This window comes from Mixophyes fleayi, chromosome 3 (genome assembly GCF_038048845.1).
Source record: "Mixophyes fleayi isolate aMixFle1 chromosome 3, aMixFle1.hap1, whole genome shotgun sequence".
NCBI lineage: Eukaryota > Metazoa > Chordata > Amphibia > Anura > Limnodynastidae > Mixophyes > Mixophyes fleayi.
Genome location: NC_134404.1, coordinates 31,158,436 through 31,175,275, shown reverse-complemented (window position 1 = coordinate 31,175,275; position 16,840 = coordinate 31,158,436). Strand labels below are relative to the sequence as shown.

Below are 16,840 nucleotides of genomic sequence, written 5' to 3'. Positions count from 1 at the left end.
AGTCTTTTGAGGGATGCAACACTGATGTTCATCATCATCATTTATTTATATAGCGCCACTATGTCATGGACTCGGCCTTGCTGGTAATGTTAAACACACAGATATGATTACCAACTGCCTCCTTCTACAGTCACTGTGAGAAGCCCTGCTAAATCATTTCATGGAGAATGCCAGGGGCAGTGTAGGGAAATATGGGTGTGGGCAATTCTTATATGTCATTTAATAATCTCCCCTCCCTTGTCCTCCCTTCCCCACCCCTCCCACACACCCATCCCCCGTGTGTTATCCACATATTGTTTTTTTTTTATTTACATTGCATTATAAAAATTCAACCCACCCATGATGCCTTTTGATAGTTACTTACACTTATTGTGATCAACTTTTATAATATTACAATTTTATGTCAATCGTGTGAACTGATTTTTTATCCCATTGTTTTCTGACTCTTCCTAACTGTACAACTTGTATCCAATTGTGTTGTCAACATTCTAAGTTATATACCCTGTAAGACCTTAAATACAGAGATTTTTAAAAAGTGTAATTTAATAAATATCTATCATGGTGCTATATATAAAATGGGGAAAAAACCTTAGCCAGAAAATCATTTGTCCCATGCCTGTATACAAAAATGTTTTCTTACCGTCTATCCAAGCTCCGAAATATTCCCTGTACATATATTCTGTATAACATGCCAGCTACAAACCCATTTACAATGTCCAATTACTACTATAGAACATTCTAGTTGTCTAGACAAAGGTCTGTGTGATTGTTCTGTAATTAAAGAGATAAACTTGCTTTGTATGAATTAAGTCCAGCAGAGGGAGGCATCAAACAACAGTTCTGTATAATATTACAGAGAATTACTAGAGAGAGAATAATGACATGTCCTAGTATGATAAACACTGATATTAATGTTTATAGAGTAGCGATTACTTCTGTTCATCAAGTTTACTATTCATGTTATGTTTCTAATGAATGATGCATTTTCTTTTAATTACTCTACAGTTGTAGGTTTATTGTTGTTAATACATATGAGTGTAAAGTTGGGGACTTAGTTTATTAGTTGGTAGGACACTTGGACACAATCATTTTGCAAATAGAGGATTGTGGTGACCCACTTTTAATGAAGCGGGGACCTATGTTTTCAGTATAGGTGTAGAACTATTCTAAAGCACCTTTATCTATAAAACATTTCTCTATAATCTAATTCAAAAACATTCATGAAACATAGACTATAAAAATGTAAATGTTCGCTTTTTTTGATGTTGATTATTTTTTTAAAACTGCAAAAAAGTTTAAAGGTTCAGTTCTAAATAATACCCCCAAAATATAACAGACTGCCCTCCTACCCCGATATTCTGTAGCCTCCTTTATAATATTGAAGAACATAATAAACAGGTATATATGACAAGTTACTCCACCTGCTCCAAAGCCTAAGCAGCACCAGATTTAAGTTATTACATGTCAAACCTGAAAATGGTATATACAGTAAGTCTTCCAGGCTGACTTTCAAGCTATCTCTTTGTAGGGCTGTGATTGATGAAGCAAGTGGATTCATGGGCACCTTCTCGGTAAGCCAAGCTAACAGTATGAAAATGTGACCGATCATTTAGGAGTTGTGTGATTTATTTATTGCCAACGATATTGAGTAGAAGTCCCCAAAGTTCACCACCAGCCGGAATGTGGTGAGTAAGTCTAATGAGCCTCCTGCACAATTTTAAGAACAAATTCCCACTACTGGTGTCTGCAGCACATTCTTTTACATTAGTAAACAACATATTTAGCCTCCAGGTGCACGCCCATTTCACAGTCTTTGCATACCTCCCAACATTTTGAATGTTCAAGTGGGAACACTGCCACCCCTCCTGCTAAAGTCTTTGGTAGAGGCCCCAATCTGTGCCTAGCTTTGTGGATTTATGGAGACTACTTCGAATGTGTTGGATAGAAACAGTAAAATTGTCACCTCAGAGTGTAACTTATACTTGAGCACCGTCCTCTTCATATACAGCCTCCTTTATAACTTAAATTATTCATGAGAGTGATGATGATATCACTATTGTCTTTAGTACATTTGTCACGTTTGTGTGTTTTAAGGGTTTATTACATTGGTTGAAATGCTCATAGAAATGCACTTTTCTGCAGAAGTGCAACTTGAAGGTGCAAAATATGTCTCATTAAAAATATAGGATGAGTCCCAGTGTCATACATAACCGTTTGTCACCACTGCATGTAATAACTGCATGTCCTAGAGATGGGTGTCTGGAGTGGTGTGTCACAGCAACCCCAGGTCTTTAGAGTGGTGTGTGAGGGTGAGGAGTAAGTTTGTGGAGGTGGATGGTGTTTGTTGCTAGGGGCCATGAAGAAATATGATAGTTGGGAGGAAGGATGTGTATAAATATTAAAAACAATATATATCAATCCCAAAGGGAAGTCTGTTGCTGACGGAGAGTAAGCTGCCAGACATTATGTACAAGCTGCCAGAGGAACAGAGGGAGATGAGAGTCACTGAAGATCTCCCAGAACTTGTCACTGACTGCTGCATATGTGACTAACCTATCCAATATAGCACAGCACCACATCTGAAGTAATTTACCAGTATTACAGACTGGCAGAGGCAGTGGTACAGCCTTGTATTGCACTACACTGCTAAGTCTACTCCCACCCTCATCCTTAACATTTAATAGGGCGGCACTACTGAGACAGGCAAGGTGCCCTTCAGTATGGATGGAAAAAATGCTGAACCGTGAATATGTACTCAGTATGTAACTAGTATAGCTATCTGAGCAGTGTGCTGCTGGTAGAGGATGTAAACCAAGACAAGTAGTCTGTGCAGAAATCACAGTAATCCAGAAACCAGGAAACAGTACCAATGCAGAGACAGTGGGCAGGAGCCAATAGTCACACTAGAGCCAGGAAACAGGAGCTAGAAACCAACTGAAGAGGAAGGTACAGGACCATGAAGCTGGTATGTAAACACTATCAATAGCAATATGAGGCTGGATCGGTGAGGACCCACCTCAGAGAGACCACCAGTAGGATTAGGGAGTGGACACACCTCCAACAGTTACTGATTAGCTGATCATCCCCAGATGTCAAGAAAGGGCCAAGATAAACCAGAACACCGTGGCAACATGCATATAACCATAACCTCATTATATTCTTCATATTTACTGTTGTCTTGACTACAACCCCCATTACCACTGTCTTCTTCATATTGCTCGTAATCTTCTTCAACATTGTTATTCTTCAGAGTTATCACATTCTTTAATATTTATATAAAAGTTGTCAATACCATATTTTGCTACCTTACCTTCAAATTCAGACCCATAGCTGTGGTACAGAATGTGCAGTTATCAGGAGTAGTTTTCCATTTTATCCATGTTTCCTGTATTCACATTTATTTTGTATTAAGGTGTGCACCCGTAGATTAAACCAGAGTAATGCCCTTTCATAGATGCACTTGCCCATGATCTAAGCAAAGAATTGAACTTTCAACATGGTCTTGATACACTGCCTCAATCTAGAGGCTAGAAGTGAGGTACAACCCTGCTTAAAATGTATTTAAAAGTATTTTGATTGTGAACTTGTACACTGATTGTTATTGCTTATCTGTTTATCTGTTATTAAGTATTGCTCATTTAAATTGTCTTCAGTTATTGTTATAGCTATTGGGCCTGATTCATTAAGGAAAGCAAGGCTAAAAAGGAGTTTTCACCTGGACAAAACCATGTTACAATGCAACAGGTGCAAATTAGTTTATTATTTTGTACATAAGTTAAATACTGGCTGTTTTTCATGTAGCAAAGAAATACTTGGTAGCTTTATTTGTACACTGAAATTTAAAGTTGTTTTAGGACAGAGGTGGCCAAGCCATGGCTCTTCTGACTTGGAAATGCGGCTCCGATGCTGGTAGGGCAGATCAGTCCCTTACCAGAGCAGGGGCAGGTCATTCCCCAGCCAGCGCCAACTCCTGGTCATGTGACCTCCTGCACAACGCAGAAGGAGGAGGAGACAGTGCAGCGTGCTCTTCCTCCTTCCTTTTTCGCGAGTCCATTGGCTGTGTGAAAAGTAAGTAAGGGGCATATTGTTAAGCTTAAGAAAATTTGGTTGGGCTCTTGTGCATGTGGGGGATCTGATGGGGAAGGTGGGGTGGTCTGATGGGCATCTGGTGAGGTCTGATGGTATATAAGGGGCATGAGAGGAGTCAGATTGGCATGTATGGAACATCGGGTGAGGTCTGATGGGCATCTTATGAGTTCTAATGGAATATAAGGGGCATGAGAGGAGGTTGATTGGCATGTATGGGGCATGTGTGGTGGTCTGATGGGCATCTGATGAGGTCTGATGGTATATAAGGGGCATGTGGGGAGGCTGATGGCATGTATGGGGCATGTGGAGAGACTGATTGGCATGTATGGGGCATGTGGAGAGGCTGATTGGCATGTATGAGGAATGTAGGTAGATCCCATGGCATGTGGAGAGGCTGATGTGTATGTGGGGCACGTGGTGAGGTCTAGTGGGAATGTGAAGAGGTCTGAGGGGCATGTTGGCTATTTAAAACTTTTTTTTATTCCCACTGCAGCAGTTTCCTCCACAGCGATTGTAGATTCAGAAGCACCATGAGCTACTGTGGAGAGACTGTAAGTAACCTTTGAACTCTCCTCTGCTGGACACAACAACAAGTTAAGAGATAAGTTGATTATTATTCTGAACATTTTGGCAATGTTGGATATATTCTTTTTCACTTAGCAAGATATTGTAAATTATGTTGTATTTTCAAAGTATGTGTGTGCGGTATGTATGCACATGTGTATACTATATATGTATAAGCACTCACATATATAAAAGGTAAAGTTGGCTCTTTGCCATATCTATGGATATTTTTTGGATCTTAGGCTCTGAATGGTTGGCCGCCCCTGATCTAGGACAGGCCGTACCCCAACTATAAATCTGCCAACACATTTTAATTTTACCTCCCCTCAATGCAATATGGTTCTGCCAATATTCAAAGTTACTCATTTTTTTGCTTTACTTTCCTTACTTTCCTTAAAGAATCAGGACCTTTGTCTTTTATATGCCATTATTGCACCATATTGTTCTGTTTGTCTTTTTCTACCAATACATTGTACCACTGTTATTGCATATTTTTTATCTTGTGGTCACATCACTCTTCACCTATTTAGAGGTTAAACTTACCCTACTTATCAGGTTACAGGCCTATAAGTTACACCGGCTTTTCCACATATCCCTCACAGAGTCTGTCAAGGGTCTCCCGAGTCAATCCCTGGAGGGCCCAGTCAGGCTTTACAGCCCAGAGAGATAACATGATTGGAGTGGAGGCAGTGCAGCTGTGAACTTGAGCAAAGGCGAGATTACACTAACCATGAAGTGTACCACCGTTCTCCGCACCAGCTGCACTGAGGTACCAATCTGTGCATGGTCATTATGTTGCTTTCCATGAAATTGTGGACAATATTTTCGTTCTCCTTTGTTTTAGTGGCAGAGGATATCCGGTCTGGATCTCTTCTACACTGCCATTGGGGACCTACCACCTTAGTCTAAGCTGACTGCAGAAGTGCTTTGCAGTTTCATATTAGGCACACTGGGCTTGATTTATGTTCGGACGTAAGTCCGTTTGTGTGCCGTATCTTGTGTGAAATAGCCCTGCAAACGGATCTTACGTCAATGAAAACAATTGCATGCTATTAATGTCTGAACCCAAATGACACGTACATCGGGGGTGGGAAGGATCGGACCAATATAGGCAATGTACAGTAAGGGTGTAACGAGGGAGTACTAATGCACATGCGGAAGATTCAAGAACTGGGTATCTCATAAGTACGCCTGGTTTAAGCCGTTTAATTTGCAACAGCTACACGGCAGATGTAAGTGCCAACTGATTATGACTGTCATGTCTTAGTCTTTGTATTAAAAACTACTTGTATTCCACTAGATAGCACAGAACCTGTGTATGTAAGTAAGATAGACTATAGAAACCGTATTGTATATACAGTACGCCTTAAAAACATCCTGATTAATGTATAAAAAACAAAAATGTTATAAATGTAACGCTCTCTGTGACTACAGGGGGGGTATAAATGTAACGCTCTCTGTGACTACACGGGGGGTATAAATGTAACGCTCTCTGTGACTACAGGGGGGGGGGCTATAAATGTAACGCTCTCTGTGACTACAGGGGGGGGGGGTCACCAGGGTGGTGAGTTAGGTGCTGAGGTACAGGCCTTGCAAAGTGTTTGTATCCACAATGTCTGTTGTGAGATCAACTCCAGCTAGTTGCTTTGCTGACAAGACACAAGCCTGCTGCAAAGCTAGTGGAGAAGGAGAGCATCTGTCACAGAGTGGATTATGGAAGGGAGAAGTGTGGGGATAGAAAGAGCAAGAGACAGCTGGGGTTCTGGGACAGTGAGGAGGGGTCCTGCTCCCCTTGCCTGTGAGTAGGCGCATGGTGGCTGCCGTGAAGGGCAAGTTGAGTTAGGCCTGAAAGGGGGAGACGCCCATAATAATAAATCATGAGACCCCAGAGAAAAGGGAGTGTTGCAGGCAGCAGTTCGTCAGCACTAGACCCCTGGGTAACAGAATCCAGAGAGATAAGAGACCCTAGAGACGGTTGTTGCAGAGAAGCAGTTTTGAGTGTGACCCAAGTTGGCCTGAGAGGTGGCAGTGATATTACTCCAGAGCTGCCTACGCTCTGGGGTAATATCAGAGCGTACTTCTACCCAGACTGAAATTAAAACACATTTGAGATTCATTTGGATTCTGAATAAGGTCAGAACTACGATCACGTTCTGTGCTCTTTTTTAAACCACAATTGCGTTCACCTTGTGCGCTGGTGAGCTGAACAACATGATAGCAGCACACGCCATGACGGTGCACACATAGGCGGATGTGCCCATCATAAATAGGCAGCATAAATAAAATGTCAGAAACAAATAACTGGTTAAAAGTAATTTGCTCTCTTTGATGTCACCCTCTATGCACTTAACAGCTGCGGTCACACCTAACCGCTCACACCTAAATGCAAACCTCATCTGCTCCTGATGGCCTCTGGCAATGCACATATTTCCAGGTTCTTCCACCTAATGCCGCTTTTCCTGGTCCCCATTAAAATATAGCACTTAATGAGGGCATAAAGATTAACCAAACATGGCACATTTATACACATTTCAAAGCTCCAGCACATATTTAGCCAGGAATGTTGCTGATTTTTTTATATTAACATTACACTTTTATAAGCAACATGAACTGCTGACAGCTGGAAAAGAGTTATGGAAATAACATTCATTTTACCTGAAGGTGATTATTAAATAGATAATAGAACTGTCAAATATAAACTATTAGAGAGGCATAAATATATTGTAAGCTATTTGGAACATGAGCCTTGTTCCTACTGCATTGTAATATTGGCATTTGCAATTATATGGCTGTCTTATTAAATATATGTCATATAGACTTTGCTGCAAACAAACAGCTCACGATTTGTACAGAATGCACCCACGTAACCCTGTACACACTCAGTTCCCATTTCAGAAGTGCCTTTGTGGATGCTTAGAGTGACCACTTGTGGGATGTTGGTCTGTCACAGGAATTTGCATGCCAGACAAAGTGAAATGATCTCTTTATCACCTTTAGGCCACTTTACTTGATTACAACCGTTAATTTTTTCTCCTAGAATATTGCTCATCGGAGCTGAATTGGGCCGTCTTTATATCATTTGTCACACTTGTACATGTTTATAATGGATTGGTATTTGTGCTCATTTAAATGCACCTTCCTGCATAGACTGTGTGCAGGTAGTAGGAAGTAATAGCCAGCACCCAATCTCCAGCACTTGTGAGGATGTGTAAATATCAAGCAGTTTTGCAGGAATAAATGGGGACCTGGGTCACCCTCTAAAAGGGAAATGCCCCTGTGATTTTGAAACGAAAACCCTTCCCACCTGCTGTGGGTACATTTTCATCTTTGGCAGGTAGTCCTTGTACCGAGAGGACTCAGATTTACATCTGCATCAATAAGGCTGCTGAACAATCCAAAAATCCACCCCATAATCAGAAGAGGTCAAGAGCATTTTCCTGTGGTTCCTTGCGACCCAGTTTCATTAGATAATGCTCAAAGAGAGCACTACGTGAATCTCAATGTGGGAGACTGAGATGCCACATTGACAAGAGGAAATTCTGTGACATTACAATAGTGATAACATCTGGACATTCCCTCAGTGTAGGGAAGACTAGGCAACTGCTAGGGAGATCTGGCTCAGCTCTACCCAGCCCGACAGCACTGATAGATTCGGTGTAACCTGAATCTATCAGTGACTGATATGTAAGATGCCATCAGATCCAGGTTACACTGAATTTACTTTAAGAAAAACCTGAGACAGGTTCCCTCATTAAAGAAACAAAAGGAAAAAAGTAAATTTAAAGTAAAAATAAATAAATAGCTATTGATATAACTCTGTCATACCTTAAATAACATACACATATATACATTATGCTCATGAGGTCTTGGTTGGATAACTTTCTAGGCTTGAATTAATTGGGTACAAGTAACTATGAAAAGAATCATAGGAAATTGTTTTGGGTTTGGTTTTCCAAATCTGCTAGTCTGTCTCCTTATAATGCCCCAGAAAGAAAACACTTTCTGCTTGGAAAAAAACCCAATGATATTTACTATGATGTGCAGGACAGTTATAAAATATATACTCTGTTTAACAAACATGCCTCAGCCACAAAGAGGTTAAATATCTCATCTACAACACAAAATCTCTTTTTTGCCCTGGGCAGAGTACTAGCAGGGATGCCAAGAGGGGGCTGGGGCCTGATGGTGGTAGATTACATTAGGGGAGGATGGGGCTGAACAGTTTAGCCACACTAACAGCTGGCCAAATTGACTGCACAGACCAATAACCTCCATTGGCTTTTTCCAAGCTGTTTGGTGGAGGGCAGTGGTCAAGAAGAGGCAGTTCCGAGGGCATGATATTACTCTTCATGGCCCAGTGTAGGAGCATTCAGCAGGGAATGCCCTAGTCCATTCTGCACCTCCCGTTAAAAGAAGCAGAGGGTCCCCGCATATGTGTCTTTTACAGCAGTGTATTTGAGTGTAGACACAGATGTTGTAGCGCATAGAAATAATAAATGGGGTGTCAGACTCCTTATTGACACGCCTTCTCCTCTCCAGCTCAATACTTAGGTTGCAGATAATAATGCAGATAAATACAACTTCTGTCCCCTCCAGCACAGTTCTTAAGTGGTTAGCACAAATATGGTTACAGTATATGTATTTCTCATCTCCTCCTGCAAAGTCTTTATCACAGTAAACAATACAGTTGCATTGTATCAAGTTATATACCAGATTCTCCTGGGCACAGTGATTCCACATTCACTTATCAGCCACTCCCTGCTCTCTTTTAAGTCACCCAACTTGACAAGGACAAGGCTGTATAAAGAGGTGAAAAAAACGTAGGATAAGTAAAATAAAACAGTTTATTGATCTCCAAAAACCTTCCCTGTGACTGTTCTCAGGATGTGCCCAGCTTGTGGATGATTGTCTGAGGCAGTTAAAAGGGCACAGTGATTCCACATTCACTTATCAGCCCTTTCTGCAGGCATACTTATATATTACAGCACTCATCTGGATCTCATCCTCTTGCTCTTTAGGACATTCAGTTGGATGCACATTCAGAGTAAATTCTCCAATGTATACAGCTCTGACACCTTCTCTGTGTTACTCTGAGCTGCTCACTTCTCTGCTGCGGGGATCATAGCACTTGTTTGTGTAACCCCCTGTCACTGTGTGTAGTGTGGGGTGCAAAGGGTACACAGTGCACCTCCTTCTCAAGCCCTGGCTAGCTGATGGGCATGGGTGTAAATGATCAGGGGGTCCCTGCACATGCAGGTGTTTCTTTGTAGTTAGTGGGACACAGGTAATGTCACTTTGGTGCAGTGTAATAGAAGTCACAATAATTTGGGCGCCAGACCATCTCTATAACAAACTCAACTCTTTATTTACACTCTTCCTCCAGCACGATAATCATAATGGTTGCAGCAATAAAGAAATATATGTACAGCTCCTTACTCTCTCCAGCACAGTTCTTAATGAGCAATACGAATATGGTTGCAAATATATCTCATTACTCCTCCTGCACAGTTCTTAATGTTATCCAGATGTTATGTAACATAAATCATTGGTCTCTCTTACACTCCATACTCACTGCAGATACCCTTTCTGCAGGGGCACATGCATGGATGCTAATAGGCAGGCAGCCTCTCCTCCATGCAGCTCTGACACACTCTGTGTACCTCTCAACTGCAGCTCACCCCTCCTCTGCGGGGATGATGTCTCCTGTGCTCTGACACGTCACTCTGTGTACTCTCAGCCTCAGGATCTGACACTACAGCTACCTTGCCTCTTGTAGCAGCCCTCACTCCAGGGCCTCTTCCATGCAAAGTGTCCCCCTCTCTCTTGGGTTCTCTATAGTGGCATGGAGTTCTCCCCCTCATCCAGTGCACACATTCCTTGCCCTGGCTCAGTCACCATGCTCAGACTTCCAGGCAATGCTGGGGGAGCCTGGGAGCTTCCACCCCAGGTCCCCAGCTACAACTCTCCTCTTGTGTCTCCCTTCTCAGTTCCTATCCCCCCTTAATGACAGCCCCTCCTTCCTCTCACTTAGTCTCACAGGCTGGGCTGGGTTATCACCATGGTAACCAGTTTATGTAACTTTTCAGAAACTTCTATCTTACCCTCTAGGTGACCCCTCCTCTATTCACTGAGGTAAAGGTTTAACTAAAACACCACTAGGGGGGTGTTACATTTGCTTGGCTTAGTCTCTGACACTCTCTCTGGTGCACTCTCAGCAATGGGCTATTGCACTCTTTTTCTGTGTCCTCTCAGTCCTTCACTTATACCAGACTGCTTCTCCTCTTCTTTTTCTGCAGGGGCTCTTTTCTCTTAAACTTATACATGTTCCCCTCCCCTCTTTCTCTGTTGCCCCCTTCTATCTAAGGGTTATTTTCTGCCTCCTGGCTGTCAAACTCTCTACCAGGGTGTCTCAACAGACTTGCCTCCACATGGAGGGGGTGTTACATATTTTACAGTCCGAATTTATTTAACATTATTTGAAATTAGTTGAATAATCCAGTTTGCTAGGAATTCATTGGATTGAGGTTGATCTGATGTTCCAGAACCAGTTAAAGTGCAATTGATATGAATTCTCTAAGACTGGAAACAAAAGTGGCATGGTGGCCACTTTTATTTTTGGTCAGCGAATAATATTTTGTCATTGTTATGATCAGTTTTTAGACTAATGCATCACTCACAAATGAGCAACAAATACAAAGACACTGCTTTTAGACCTTAAGAAATGAGGGCTGAAGTGTAGTTAGGAAATAAATTATGTGAAGTTGAGAATTTTGAATGAATAAAAGAAATTAGGAACGGGTACAGAAGAGCCTGGAGGAGCCTTGTATCTAAAGGGCCAGTTTCCACCACTCTTAGAAACCGAAGGAGCTTGATGCTCCATCAGCACTATAAACCCAGCAATTCCCCCCAGACGTCCCCACTTCGCTCTTCGGCATGTGTGTGGGCTGGCACATGAACAATGAGGACCTATTGGGGCTTTCAGTAGGGGCTTCACTGCACCTATGTTGGAGTGACCCATGCATGCCCAGTGGATCTACCATCATCTATAGACCCCAATCACACCAGGTCCAACAGAAGTCACATTGCAGTACTCCAAAAGGTTATGACCAGAGTGTCCATCTGATAAGCCAACTGCTTAAAGTAGTTACAGTGTCTTAATGTACATTATGGAAATTGTTCTGGATGACATTAAAGGGGTATCCCACCTTCACATCACTTTACTTTTTTTGGCTTGAACATGTCCTCCTTCATCTATTTATCCACTATTTATAGTGACCTCCTAGTTACTGAAGTGGAGACTTCGACAGGTAACTGATGGATTTTGTTCCAGTCTTGTAAATCTCTACACTGTTTTAGATTCCTCATGTTTACGGAAAGAACAAACATTATTGGTGTTCTTCAAACAAACAGCAAACAGCTTGAAGGAATGTGAGGATTTTGAAGCTGCCACAGATGTTTCTCTTAAGTAAAGTAACATGTGAGGCTGAATGTACCAACACCTCCAGAGGAAATTCTCTCTTAGACATTAAACTCCCACCTGATCGTACAGCACATAAAACACGGCTTTTTGCAAAACATAAATCTACCCCTGTGGAGGGCGATTAGTCTGAAGTTGGTGAGACGTAACTATTAGTGACTGCTATATTGCTGCTAAATCTACAACAAAATGTATTTTCAGACGGAGATTAACTTGGAAAAGAATAAAATAGCTGAACGTAATTTGATTTGCTCTAATTTTTTCCCACTCTGCAATCTGCTGGCTTCAATTTTATTTTGTCAAAATGATTAGTGAGAGTAGAAGATTGAGACTCATTACGGCACAATGATTAAATGTTTTCGGGAATTTGGCTAAAATGAATAAAGCTATTGGTTTCCAGGTTTTGAAAGGAACTTGGTCTTAGTACCTATTAGCAGTCTCTGGTCCTCCAATTTTCCAGCCAAGCTATATACACAACCAGAAGCAATTATTACTATTATCATTTATTGATATGGCGTCACAAAGGTCTGCAGTGCCATACAGTGGTGAAACATACATTAAATAATACAAGAGGGGAAGTTTGGTGGAGGCAGAGTTGATAGGGTTATCAAATAGGAATTTTGAGATACCAGAGATGAGGGAGGGTGGATAGGAGGTGAGGGAGGTCAGGGGCAAAACTGTCAAGGAATTGGGACATTTCTTCATGTTGCATCTTTGTAAGTGCAACAGGATACAACTCCATCTATTGCTAAGTCACATCTGGTTATGGAGGGATATTTTATTTTTTTTCAAAACATTTTTATTGAAGATGTTCAGACATCAATCATGCAATACTGTTCGTTTCATATAAAAAAGGATTCAATTGCAGATACAGTCAATATACATGTACATAAATATTGTTACATTTTTTTATGGGTACCGTTTGAGGAGATTAACACCACTATGCCACAAGCACTGTCAGATATATGTTTCCAATATTAATATATTATGGGTTTACAACATGGAATGAGACAAAATTGTAATAATGATAACATTAACAAAGACAATAGCCATGCCACCATCCCCCAATGAAGGGAGCAATCAAGACATTACAGTTTCCCCCTCCCCCAACCCATCATCAGGGTGCGGAGAGACCAAAGGAAGAGGACAGGTCTGCCCTGCCATTCTGTATAAGAATTGGAATACTGAAGGAATACCCTTGTTTCATACCACAGCGACTGATGAAAGCACTCATAAAGTTGTTTTCGTAATTGGGAGGGTAGGATATTAATATAGCTTTCCCAAGTTTCAAAAAATTTATGAGTTGGTTATGGAGGGATATTTTAGCAAATCTCAGCAAAAACACATTTGATGTTTCTAACCAGAGCAGCCTCCTCATCAGCCTTCCCTCCTTTCTCCAATAGTGTTGCTCCTTCATTTGGGGTCAGGCACTTAAGTTAGTGATCTAATAACAATGAAATGGAAACCATTCCAATGTAACTACATGTCACGAGCCGCCGCGGCTCCGGGTACTGCCGCGACTCGCTTCCTCCATTGCCCCACGTCCTGGCCATCGTCATTACGACCGGGACGTCACTTCCAAGGCAACGGTCGGGACGCTCTCTGTCTGCAGCGCCGCGTCCCGACATCTAGGGCAGCCGGGCGCATGCACAAATTAGTGTAATTAAGCCTCAGATGGCTAATTAATCCCCCTGTGGCTGGAGCATTCTCATTGGGTAATACTCATATATAAGGCAGGAAGGGGCAAGTCCTCCTTGCCGGTTATAGTCCTTGTTACTTGCATACTACCCTGCTGTACTCTGCTTTATTGCTTGCTATATTCCTCTTTTGATTACCGTTGCTGACCTTTGCCTGGATTTTGACCTTGTGGATTGCCTGTGACCCCTGACCTTTTTGCCTGGACTCTGACACTCCGTATTGCCTGTGACCCAGATCCCCTAGCCTGGACCTCGACACCGCCATATTGCCTGTGACCTTTACCTTTGGCCTGGACCTAGACGCTGCTGTTGCCGGCTACCGTTATACCTTGCCAGTATTTCACTCCACCTCTGTGTTACACCTGCGCTACGTTCTCAGGTATCAGCTCCTACTACCAGAGTACAAGACCTGGGGGCATCAGAGTACCTGTGTGAGCGCATCTAGCTCTACGGGAAAAGCGGTTCCTACAGGCGAAGACCTCTGAAGCGGTTCTAGGAGTTGATGCCTGGGGGCTTAAGCCGTAACACTACAAAAGAAAGATGCTCATTCTGTTTTTTTGGCAACACAATTTGTTGACTTCCTGTTCTACAAATGGTTTACATTTTAAATTATACATTTACACTGGTATTGTGACCATTTGACTTCCCAGCATTCTTATTGGCCAAGTCAAATTAAAACTTTTAATAAACCATGTGTTGCCACGCATAATTATTCATCTATAGTGACCCACCATTGATTCGCATAACAAATAAAACCAGTCTAACTCAGTTTGCTGGTGATGGACTGTGGTTAAACCGCACTTTGTATATCACCTTTCATTGTCTGGTGTATTCTATGAATATAATGACAGCTGGTTTAAGACAAGTCACGCTTTGTTATTACGTCATTGGAGTAGTCAGTACCGTTAATAGGTACTACACGCAGCAAAAAGTTCCCCTGTCTACAATTCTAAAATATACTATATAAAAGCCTAGTGGTGTGTGTCTGTGTGTGGGGAAAAAAAAAAAACAAGCTGCAGCACCACCTGCTGGGCGAAGTTATACACTGACCTACTAAATTCTTAGTGTGTGTGGGGAAAAAAACTCAGAAAGGGCTGAAATTTGGTATACTAAGATGTTTTTAATTTGTTAATTTAATTTGTTAATTGTTAAAAGTGTTTATAAAGATTTAAAAAAAATATATATATATTTCTTGAAGGAGAATTGACAGTTGGGAGTGGTTGGTGGTTGCCAGGGGTGACAATGGGGAGTGGTTGGTGGTTGCCGTGGGTGACAGAGCGAGAGGAGTGTGATACTCAGGAACGCTGAGAGAGAGCCCTGTGTCTGGATAGACATCTGGATAGATGTGGCGATAAAAATGAAGGATGAGGTGATGGAGAAAAATGATGAGGTGGTGACATGTGGACAAAACCACGTTAAAAAAGGGCGCTTGCGTCGGGAAGTAACGCTCTTCCCCTGAGGAGGCCTGGGCTATGGCCCAAATGCATGACAAGAACCTTTTTAACACCTTAAGTAGCTTGATTTGACTAGAATGCATGAGTATCATGCACGGGTTAACTTGTTCTAAAATATCAGCTGATAAATTAAATCCAGGTAACACTTAATCTGGCTGTGCTAGTCATCTCTATGCTCTAACAACTGATGAGTCGTTTGATTCAGTTGTCAGTCACAGCTTGTGGAGAACGGCTGGTTCTCCCATAAGAGCTTTACTGTAATATTTTCTTTTAAAGGACACATAAAATGAAATAATTTTGATTATATGAACCACATCATTTATAGCACATCATTTTCAGCGAGCAATTAAAGATATTTCTCTACTCATCACGCTTAGTAGTTTATAAATTGCTGAAGAAAGAGATGATCGAATGAATGTAATAAGCTTTTAGTGATGATGGGAGCCTTGCTTGGCACACGGGTCTCAGTATGTGTACTCTGCTGTCAGAGAAAACACTGTTGGACGCTGTTTTGTTTTGCATTTTACAATGTGTTGGTCTGACAAGAGATTTCATCTGGAGCAATGCTTTGAAAGCCGCCTTACCACATATAGGTTGTTTTGGACACAGCAGCAGCATATAAACCTCTGTGGTTTCCGGAGCCCCTTGTAAACGTTTCGTTAGCTGACGTCACGGTATACAGTAGTACTGAAGCCCTGATCATAACAAGGAACATGCTGAACAGTGTATAAGGCCAGGGACAGAAGTGGAGCTTTACTCAGCATTGCAGCTTAAATAATATAAATGCATTAATGTATCATTATTTTCATCATCCCCTATCTATTCTAAGAACGAACACTTATACGGACATTTTGTAGCTTAAGTCAACTGTCTCCCTAATTGATATTGTTTTGTTGCTGATGTGAATATTTGTACCAGGCTTATGAGCATGGAAAATGTACCCCTCCTACAAGACACATCCTAAAATACTTGCAACTTTCAACAGGATGCATCTCTAAGGGGCAGGCTGAGCTTGTGCGTGCATGGCCTTAATGTGCTTTCAGGCACAAGTGGCTGCAAGATTAGACAGATCATCATCATCCATTTATATAGCACCACTAATTTCACAGCGCTGTACAGATAACTCACTCACATCAGTCCCTGCCCCATTGGAGCTTACAGTCTAAATTCTCTAACACACACACAGACAGACAGAGACTAGGGTCAATTTGATAGCAGCCGATTAACCTACTAGTATGTTTTTGGAGTGTGGGAGGAAACCGGAGCACCCAAAGGAAACCCACGCAAACACGGGGAGTACATACAAAATCCACACAGATAAGGCCATGGTCGGGAATTGAACTCATGACCCCAGTGCTGTGAGGCCAAAGTGCTAACCTGCACTGGTGATGTAACCTAAATGTCTTGCCACAGAAGTTATTCTTACCTAGCACTAAATCAGACAGGCAAAGAGCTTTTCAGTATTTCAGAGCATTGTTCATGCTGGCAGGAAAAACACTTCCGGTAAAGTTCTACATAATGTTTGAGTAATTTCTGAGGAGCTGTTTAATCTCCGGTTT

The 16,840-nt window shown here is 41.8% G+C and overlaps 1 long non-coding RNA gene across 3 annotated transcripts in view; it reads left to right on the top strand.

The window, feature by feature from the left end:
• The window catches only part of LOC142143463 (uncharacterized), a 231,516-nt gene that overhangs the window by 137,939 nt on the left and 76,737 nt on the right, over positions 1–16,840 (top strand). For 2 of the 3 annotated variants that reach the window (XR_012689531.1, XR_012689530.1), the window contains exon 4: positions 1,529–1,685. This is a non-coding gene — a long non-coding RNA (uncharacterized LOC142143463). Of the gene's footprint in view, positions 1–1,528; positions 1,686–2,426; positions 2,485–16,840 lie in introns of those variants that run through there. The other variant, XR_012689532.1, reaches the window with a different exon arrangement.